General features: G+C 55.8%; 1 long non-coding RNA gene across 1 annotated transcript; it reads left to right on the plus strand.

Annotated features, from left to right (window-relative positions):
* The first annotated feature begins 232 nt into the window (after positions 1-232).
* LOC119623439 (uncharacterized) lies at positions 233-9,553 on the plus strand. Its single transcript, XR_012091342.1, has 2 exons — positions 233-573; positions 9,215-9,553. It is a non-coding gene; the product is annotated as an uncharacterized lncRNA (long non-coding RNA).
* The last annotated feature ends 610 nt before the right edge of the window (positions 9,554-10,163 follow it).

Below are 10,163 nucleotides of genomic sequence, written 5' to 3' on the forward strand. Positions count from 1 at the left end.
ACAGTGAGGGGGACCGTCCCAGGCCACTCTGCCTGCCCACCCTGCAGTTCCCACAGGGCCCCTCACAGAGAAGCCCACCCGCAGGGCCCCTGGGCCAGGCCAGGCTTGGTTCTGGATGCAGGAGGGGTTGAGGTAGGGCTAGGGGAGGAATGTGGAGTGTGCGGTCAGCTATTCTTCCCACATGGCCCTGCCCCAGGAAGGCGGAGGCGGGGAGAGGAGGGTGCTTGTGTGCAGTGGCTGTGCTGAGCCCTCCAGGACATGCAGGTGCCATCCTGGTCCCGGGGCTGCAGTGGGCACACTCGGCCTCTCCACACCTGGCACCCCAGACAAGGACTACTGGGAGGACACAGCCTCTGGGAAGTCACCCTGCTCCATGCTTGCCTGGCCCAAGAGCTGGCAACACGAGGCCTGAGCTACAGAGGAGCTAGATTTTGTCTTTCCAGGGCCCCTCCCTGCCACGTGTCCCGCCTTGCCTGTCTCGGGACAGCCGCCGTGCTGCACCAGGCCCTAGCCCCTGCCTAGGAGCTCCTGAGTGAGTGGAGCCTGGCTCTGGTGCTGTTATTGCCAACAGAGGTAAGTCTGGGGTTTCCTGCCACTCCCACCCCCAGGAAGATGACGAGACCACACTGTCATCACCAGTGAGATACCCCAGCCCGGGTTGCCTAACCCCAAGCTCAGCCCTGGTTGTGGTTAGGGGAGTTCTAGAGAGAACATAATTGGACCCCTGCTACTTCCTGAAACCTTAGCTAGGACAGCAGGGAGGGGTGTAAGGCCAGCCGCACAGGCGGGGCCCTGGGTAAGTAGCTGGGCTCTGCGTACTGGGGAGTGGGCCTGGGGGCTCAGGCCCTGGGATGGGGCTGAGGGTTGGGAGCTGGAGGGGGCAGAGGGGGATCTGAAGGCAAAGGTGATTTGTTGGTAAAAATGGAGGCTTTGTTGAGGGTTCTTAATCTGGGATCCCTCCCAAGAGATAACCCAGGACCCCCAGTGACCACAGATGTGAAGGGGGTAGAGGATTTGGGGGAGAGGGACAATGGCTTCCATTACACCTTTGTCACCACCACCTTCCTGGAGAATTTCTTCTGGAAAAGGCTTCCCTGGCTACTGGGCCAGATGGTGGTGAGTCAGGAGGCTGGACTTGTCCCTGGAATCTCTCCTTGGCCACTTGCTTCCATGATTGGTGGGGGGCACTGAAGGGCCAGGCTTCTCTCTGTGGGGCCTGTGCTGCTTGTGGGGTTACACAGAGGGAGAAGCAGGACAGTGGGGGCTGTGCTGGGGTGAGTGGCCGTTGGCCCAGTCACGTGACAAGATCCTGGGTCTGGGCAGGTCACCGGCCTCTGGGTTGGTATCCGGCACACCGGGTACAGCGGGGGGGGGGCCATACATTCTGTCAAGTGCATGACATGGGTCTACACCACTGCAAGGGGCTGGGACTGACCACTGAAGACCGACCAGTTGGGCTGAGCACAAAATGATGTTTCAGAAGATTGGCCAGGCCTAGGTGGGAGGGCAGAGGCTCCTGGAAGGAGTTGAGGATAGGGGCTGGGCACAAGGGCTCACACCTGTAATCCCAGCACTTTGGGAGGCCAAGGCAGGCGGATTACCTGAGGTCAGGAGTTCGAGGCCAGCCCGGCCAACATGGTGAAACCCTGTCTCTACTAAAAACACAAAAATTAGCCAGGCATGGTCACACACACCTGGAATCCCAGCTACTCAGGAGGCTGGGGCAGGAGAATTGCTTGAGCCCTGGAGATGGAGGTTGCAGTGAGCCAAGATCGTGCCATTGCATTCCTACCTGGGTGACAGAGCGAGACTCATCTTGGAAAAAAAAAAAAAGGAAGAGAAAAAAGATAAGAATAGGGATAGGATAAGATGAGATGGGATAAGATAAGAACTCAGAGTGCCTGAAAGACTCACCTCACCAGTAGTCAAATAAACACAAATGTGTCTCTGAAAGATACATTAAAAACTAGGGCCAGGCGCATTGGCTCACGCTTGTAATCCCAGCACTTTGGGAGGCCAAGGTGGGCGGATCACTTGAGGTCAGGAGTTCGAGACCAGCCTGACCAACATGGTGAAATCCCGTCTCTACTAAAAATACAAAAATTAGCTGGGCGTGGTGACACATGTCTGTAAGCCCAGCTACTTGGGAGGCTGAGGCGGGAGAATTTGAACCCGGGAGGCGGAGCTTGCAGTGAGCCAAGATTGTGCCATTGCACTCCAGCCTGGACAACAAGAGCAAATCTCCGTCTCAAAAAAGAAGAATCTATCAAATTGGGAAAAATAAGAAAGTTGACTCTGGGATTTGGACGGGCATGGTGGAGCAGGGAGATTGGAGCTGGTGACTCAACATTTCCCTCCCTAGGGTTTGTCTCAAACGTGACAGCAGAAACGAGGTCACAGTGAAAGACGGAAATGGCTAGATAATGGCCAGCAACTGTGAAACAGCTTAGAAATTACAGGCAATCCAGTCAGGTGCAGTGGCTCACACCTATAATCCCAGCACTTTGGTAGGCTGAGGCGGGTGGATCACCTGAGGTCAGGAGTTCAAGACCAGCCTAACCAATATGGTGAAACCCCATCTCTACTAAAAATATAAAATTAGCCCGGCATGGTAGCACATGCCTGTAATCCCAGCTACTTGGGAGGCTGAGGCAGGAGAATCACTTGAACCCAGGAGGCGGAGGCTGCGGTGAGCTGAGATCGTGCCATTGCACTCCAGCCTGGGAAACGAGAGCGAAACTCCATCTCAAAAAAAAAAAAAAGAAAGAGAGAAATTACAGGTAATCCACAAGACAGACCTCAGCAGCCTGAGGAGCTGTTCTTGGCACACAGGATGGAATGAGGAACTGCTCCCTGCACATGGCAGGGGTCAGGGCTCCTTCTCCATCCTTTTGTGTTTGTTTGAAAAGTTTCATAATAAAAAGTTACAAAATAGGGCCGGGCGTGTGGTGGCTCACGCCTGTAATCCCAGCACTTTGGGAGGCTGAGGGGGACGGATCAGCTGAGGTCAGGAGTTCAAGACCATCCTTACTAATATGGTGAAACCCCGTCTCTATTAAAAATACAAAAAATTAGCCAGGCGTGGTGGCGGTCACCTGTAATCCCAGCTACTCGAGAGGCTGAGGCAGGAGAATCACTTGAACTTGGGAGGCGGAGGTTGCAGTGAGCCGAGATCGCACCATTGAACTGCAGCCTGGGAAACGAGAGCGAAACACCACCTCAAAAAAAAAAAAAATGTTACAGAAAAATTTTTTTTTTTTTTTTTTTTTTTTTTTTTTTTTTTTTTTGAGACCGAGTCTGGCTCTGTTGCCCAGGCTGGAGTGCAGTGGCACCATCTCGGCTCACTGCAAGCTCCGCCTCCCGGGTTCCCGCCATTCTCCTGCCTCAGCCTCCCGAGTAGCTGGGACTATAGGCGCTGCCACCTCGCCCGGCTAGTTTTTTGTATTTTTTAGTAGAGACGGGGTTTCACCGTGTTAGCCAGGATGGTCTCAATCTCCTGACCTCGTGATCCACCCGTCTTGGCCTCCCAAAGTGCTGGGATTACAGGCTTGAGCCACTGCGCCCGGCCCAGAATAGATTTTAAAAGACTGGAGGAGCACAGCAACTGCAGGCCAGAGAGCTCCAGGGACAGTGGCTGGGTGAGGTCACGCTAGATCCTGTTATTGGAATGTCCATCCCAGCAGCATGTGGCGCTTCTCTAATCTGGAAAATGGATTCATTGGCCGGGTGTGGTGGCTCACACCTGTAATCCCAGCACTTTGGGAGGCTGAGGTGGGCGGATTTCTTGAGCCCAGGAGTTCGAGACCAGCCTGGGCAACATAGCGAAACCAGGTCTCTATGAATAAAAATACAAAAATTAACTGGGCATGGTAGCAGGTGCCTGTAGTCACAGTTACTCAGAAGGGAGGATGATTTGAGCCCAGGAGGTGGAGGTTTTGCTGAGCAGAGATTTTGCCACTATACTCCAGCCTGGATGAGGGAGTAAGACCTTTTCTCCAAAATAAATAAATAAAGAAACAAACAAATAAATCAAGTGAGAGAGAGAGAAAGGGAGAGGGTGAGGGAGAGAGAGAGAGAACAATTTTAATAGTAGTTAAAGAAAAAAAGCCAGGCGCAGTGGCTCACGCCTGTAATCCCAGCACTTTGGGAGGCCGAGGCGGGCAGATCACGAGGTCAGGAGATCGAGACCATACTGGCTAACACGGTGAAACCCCGTCTCTACTAAAAATACAAAAAATTAGTCAGGCGTGGTGGTGCGTGCCTATAGTCCCAGCTACTTGGAGGCTGAGGCAGGAGAATGGCGTGAACCCAGGAGGCGGAGCTTGCAGTGAGCCGAGATGGTGCCACTGCACTCCAGCCTGGGTGACAAAGCGAGACTCCGTCTCAAAAAAAAAAAAAAAAAAAAAAAAACCAGAAAAAAAAAGCTGGGCGTGGTGGCTCACACCTGTAATCCCAGCACTTTGCGGGGCTGAGGCAGGAGGATCACTTGAGACCAGGAGTTCGAGACCTGCCTAGGCAACATGGCGAAACCCCGTTTCTATTAAAAATACAAAAAATTAGCTGGACACAGTGGTGTGCCTGTAGTCCCAGCCACTCGGGAGGCTGAGGCGGGAGAATCGCTTGAACCTGGGAGGTAGAGGCTTCAGTGAGCCAAGATCGTGCCACTTTACTCCAGCCTGGGTGGCAGAGCAAGACTCCATCTTAAAAACAAAAGAAGAAGAAAGAAAGAAAAGGCAAATGAAAAAAAAGAATGAACATGGGTTCACGGAAGAAGCACGGAAAGTGCGAGGCAGAGCAGCCTCGGAGCCCGCACACTGAGAGCAGGAGAAAGGCGAGTTGGACACTGGAGAGAGAAGACCAGAGAGCAGTGGAGGGCTGGCCTCAGTGGGCTGCCAAGGTGTGGCTTGAAGATGGAGCTGAACAGGGACGCATTTGCCCAGCATGGAGGCTGGGAGATGAGGGGCTTGGTCATTTGCTGAGGGGAGGTGGAGGCAGGGGCCCAGGGCCAGCAGGGGTGGGAGATGCAGCTGGAGCTCAGGGGTGGGTGGATGGGGATGTCAGGCTGACCTGGGCCCACCCACACTGTGGCCTTGTGGCTGGAGTCATCCGAGGGACCTCACCATGGCCATCATGTCTGGCCACGCTGCTCTGAATCCAGGTGGAGTTGGACGGTGATAAGGGGGCTTCAGCCTGTCACAGTTCCTCAGAGCAGACCAAAAGCAGAGTTACGCAGAGTCCACCAGGTCAGGCTGGCATTGCTGGTGCTGTGAGCATGGTGGGCTGTCCCCTACCCGAGCCTCCGGCGGGCTGGGGGCGCCTTGCTGCCGTTTCAGGAGTGAAAGTCTGCACTGGGCGCCTTTCCCACAGGGCTTGGTCGCTCCCACCCATCCCACAGCTGAGAGGAGCCCCACCGGTGGGCCAGGCAGCTGGGGCGATGAGAGGAAGGGGCGGTCTCCATGCACAGCCCAGGCAGGGCTTCCCCCACCCCAGGAGGGTGGTGCCTACTTCCTGAGTGGAACAGCACAGGAAGCCTCTGCCTGGCCTTGTCCTTCCACTTGAAGACCCAGCCCCAGAGGAAGCTGAGAGAGGACCCGGGCCCCACTGCACCCTCCCCAGAAAGAGTAGTGCGTGAAATGTGGGCAGCCTGCTCTAACCCATGCCCGTTTCTGTGGAGGAAACAGCCCTGGCCCCGGCCGGGACAGACCGCTACACTGCAGCTGGCGGGTGGGGCCACTGGGCTGGCCGGAGAGAGGGCCCTGAGCCCCTATCCTGAGCTCACTCACCTCGAGGGGAGGCAGAGGCTCCCCAAGGCTCCCCAAGGCAGTAGGAATAGCAGGTGCGGCAAACTGATGGTGAGCAGGTGCTGGCGGGACCCCAGACCCTGGTCCAGGAAGGCCCTCAGAAGAGGCCGGTGGGCTGCCTGAGGCTGTGGACCTGTCCGGCAGGGAATGCCAGACAAAGCTTGAACGTGTTCTGAGAAGCGAAGGGCTGGTGCAGGGCTCCCCTGACGCCCAAGCCTGTTTGGCCATGTGTGGTGAGGAGCTGGACCTCGGTGCGAGCGAGTTGGGACGTCCCAGTGGGCCCAGCTCTCTGGCTGCCCTGCCCTGGGTTGGTCCCACCAGGCCTCCTGCTGGGCCCACTGACTCTTTCCAGGCATCCTCGCCAGGCTGTCGGTGCCCAAAGGTCAGGCACGTGGCGGGATCTGGACATCAGCAGCTCGAGCCACATGGGCCACACGGGACCAGTTGGATGGGAAGGTGGCTCCGGCTCCTGCCCCTGGCTATTCTCTGCTCTCAACATACAGGCCTAGAGCCCAGAGGGGCCTCTTTGTGAAAGCCTCCGCCTGGGGCTGGGCCTGGAGGGGACTGTGCATTTTCACTTCAGCTGCCACTTCCTTTGGTTTTGCAGAAGTGCTTGCAGTCCTCTGCCCCAGGTTTGCTGGCTGGCATCAGGGTGACCGGGCGGCACAGCCCTGGACCAGCAAGAGCTCATCCTCCCAGGTTTGGGAGGGTTTCCAGAACCCTTGGTCCAGTTAAAGGCAGACTCCCCGGGAGCCCCTTCCTGGGCGGCTCAGTCATTCTGATGGGGTCCAGGGGCCTCAGGCAGCAGCTCCATGTGCTCACTCCAGCTCATTTGACAGGAGAGGTCCCTGTCTCCTGTTATGCAGAATTTGAAAGGTGGGGAGGGGGCGGCTGCAGAATCGGAGTAGACAACAGCGAGCAAAAGTATGCGGGCTTCTAGGGCCCCTGAAGCAGGGCTCAGCAGCTGAGGAGGGAAGCCAGGCCCGGTGTGAGGCTGGTGGGGCCCCCCACACCCCTGGGGCTCAGAAGGAACTGGACTGGTCGCAGTGGCTCTGGCGTGTCCCCAGCCCACTTGGCCCCCCTGCCTGGCTGGGGGTCTGCCTTCCTTGACCCTTCTGGTTCCACTCACTGCTTCCTCACCTACTGACCCCCTCTGTTTTGGGCATGGCCAGAGAGCCCTGTGTCTCTTGCTGGACCTTGGAGCTGGGCGCAGCAGCCAGACGACAGGGCCACACAGATCTTAGCAGAGCAGCAGCCGGGAGGGCAGCGTCCAGCACACAGGCACCCGAGGGAGAGTCTGAAGACCCTCAGCGCTGCCCCACTATTTCCACTCAGGGGGCTGGCCCGAGACGCAGGGAGCAGTGCATATTCACTCCAGCCACTGGGAGGGTGGGGGCAGAATGGGTAGCCCAGGAACCCCTCCAGCCCACACCACCCACTGCCAAGGGGGCATCACTTTGGAGATGGCTTTTCTGGATTCTTTCTTGACTCAGTGTCTCATTTTTTAATGTGTTTTCAAGGTATTGCTTTAAATTCTCCAGAAGTTCACGAGCTTCCTGTGGTCATGGCCTCCTGTTTTTCCCGTTGTTAAAAAATGACGAGACAAGTCTCAATCATTTTAGGAGTTTTATTTGCTAAAGTTGAGACCACGCATCTGTGACACAGCCTCGGGAAGTCCTGATGACATGTCCAGGGTGGTCGGGCACAGCCTGGTTTCATGCATTTTAGGGAGACAAGAGACATCAGTCAATATATGTGAGACATACATTGGTTCCGTCCAGAAAGGTGGGGACAACTTGAAGCAGGGAGGGGGCTTCCCAACTATCTGTCTCTCACCTACCTGTGGGTAGGTCACAGGTAGGTGGGAGACAAATGGTTGCATTATTTTCAGTTTCTGATAGGTCTTTCCAAAGGAGGCCATCAGAATATGCATCTGTCTCAGTGAGCAGAGGGATGACTTTGAATAGAACGGAAGGCAGATCGGCCCTGAGCGGTTCCCAGCTTGAAGGGGCCCGAGATACTTTTCTTTAACAGAAATATACTTGAAAGGGCAGCTGGGGATGTCAACACACAGGCAGCCCTACCTGCTGGCCCAGAGCCCTTGGTGTGGGTGTGCCTGGTTTCTGCCTCACTCTCGAGCAGCTTCCAGAGAATTCTTGCAAGAGCCACGTGGGACAGGTGGGAAGAGCAAATGGCTCCAGGGAGCGCCTCTGGCCAGCCTTTCAACATACAAGCCTCAGGCCCAAAGGGGCCTTGCTGTGTAGGGGCTCTGCCAGTAGCTGGGGCCTGGCCCTGCCCTTTGAGGGGAGTGTGTCCCAGGGGACTGACTGCACCTGCTGGCTTCCCATGAGGGTCTCGGCGGACAGAGGGCAGTACCAGGCAGCATGGGGTGGGGGTCGGGCCTGGCACTAGGCAGGCAGGATTGGAGTTAGTGAGGCAGCTGCCAGGCTCAGCCTCCATCCCTGCACTGCAAGGCCCGGAAACAGCAGAGTGAGACCCTCAGGCTTTGCAGGGCTTTGGGAGAGGCACAAACACTATCTGAGAATGGGTTCAGGGCACTCTCCTCCCTGCAAACCCTCTTTGGCTGGTCAGGGTGGTGCCGGTTTTAGAGGCATCTCAGGTTAAGGAAGGAAGCAGAGGGTTGTTAGTGGGGCCTGAGGTCATCGGCGTGGCCTGAGACCGGCAGGTCGACCTCGCGCTTGCTGGCCAGTCCACCCCGCCCGCCGTCTGTGCTTCCTCCTGCCCAGAACGCCCGCTCCAGCGATCTCTCCACTCTGCTTTCAGAAGTGCCCTTCCTGCTGCGCAGTTCTCCCCTCCCGGGACGGCGGCAGTATTGAAGCTTGTGACAAGTGCCTTCACACAGACCCCTCGCAACTGTCCACGCGTGCCGTGGCACCAGGCACCGCCAACCTGCGGGCCCCGGCCGCCCCTCCTCGTGAAAGTGCAGTTTTGTAAATGTGTGCATATTAAAGGAAGCACTCTGTATATTTGATCTAATAACGTCAACATTCTGGCCTCCCTTGTTCTTTGGGTGCTGTTCCCTTTGCATTTAGAGTGAGACTGGGAGAGAACCGTGCCGGCAGTACGGCGTGAGGCAGTGGGGCATGTGCTGGGTGTTGGCCCACATGGCTGTGGTGGCTGTGGAGGGTGAGACGGTCCTGCTGAGTCAGGGCCTGCCAAGGCCTCGAACGCATTGCCAAGTTGGTGGATGCAGGTTTGGCCAAAACCTTCCTGGGAATGGGGAGGGGGGTATCTAGGTGCCTGGCACCTGACCCTGACTACAAACAGCTGAAAACAGTTTTATAAAATAGTATAAAATTGCTTACCCACGAATACCTATCAAGGTCTTAAGGAATTAACAGTTCAAAATTTTTATTCATTCATTTATTCCTTTGTTTTGCTTGTTCATTCAGAGGCAAGGTCAGCATTTGAGAGACTGGAGGCAGGAGAGAAGCAGCCCTTCCACCTGGCCCTGGAGCTGGTTTTGCCTCTCACTGCTTGAGCCAACTGGAACATGGCATGGTGGCCTCAGGGCGGGCATGGAAGGCCGACTCCAAGGCTGACTCCGAGCTGTCTGTCAGTGACGTGCAAGTCTTTAACCTGCTGTGAGGGGCAGGAGGTCAACTGAGTCAAGGAGCAAAGCCAAGAACCAGATCTGTACAAAAAAGAAGAAAAAAGTCCTGCTGACAGCCTGGGAGTGAGGCTGCCTTGCACAGGCAGAACAAATGAATAAATGAATGAATGAATAAAAATTTTGACCTGGTAATTCCTTAAGACCTGCTGGTTGCTGCAGAAGTGACTCTGGATGTCTGTTGAGCACTGCTGCTAGGGACTCCAGTGAGCACTGCTGCTGTGGACTCCAGGAAGCTGTGCAAATGAGCTATGGTGTGCACTCTAGGGGCGGTCTCTCTCACTCCAGCTGGAATCCTCCCATCAGCTCCTCCACTGTATGGAGCCAGGTCTACAGGGACACACATAGGAGCTGGTAGGAGATCCTGCTTGCCATCGGCTGCTCACAAGCCCAAGGCTTGTGCCCTCAGGGTGGGGGCAGGGATTAAATCTGCCTCCTGCCTTGGCCCCAAGGAGTTGGCCAGGCAGTTCAGGCAGAAGGGCAGCCCCTGAGGAGTCATGTACCTCATGACTCTTGTGGACATGAAGCCCATGTTCCCACCACCAGGTTGGCCAAAAAGACGGCAGGCTTTGAGTTTCCTTTTAAATGGTGTTTACCTAACTTGCAGTTCCCTAGGTTCCTGGTGGAACCAAATGCAAATCACCTTTATTGTAGACCCCTGTACGCCTCATGAATGATTTTTCAAGGTCAGTGAGTAGACCACAATCAAACCAAGCACACAGGGGAACCTA

The sequence above is a fragment of the Chlorocebus sabaeus genome, chromosome 2 (assembly GCF_047675955.1).
Source record: "Chlorocebus sabaeus isolate Y175 chromosome 2, mChlSab1.0.hap1, whole genome shotgun sequence".
NCBI classification, from domain to species: Eukaryota; Metazoa; Chordata; class Mammalia; order Primates; family Cercopithecidae; genus Chlorocebus; species Chlorocebus sabaeus.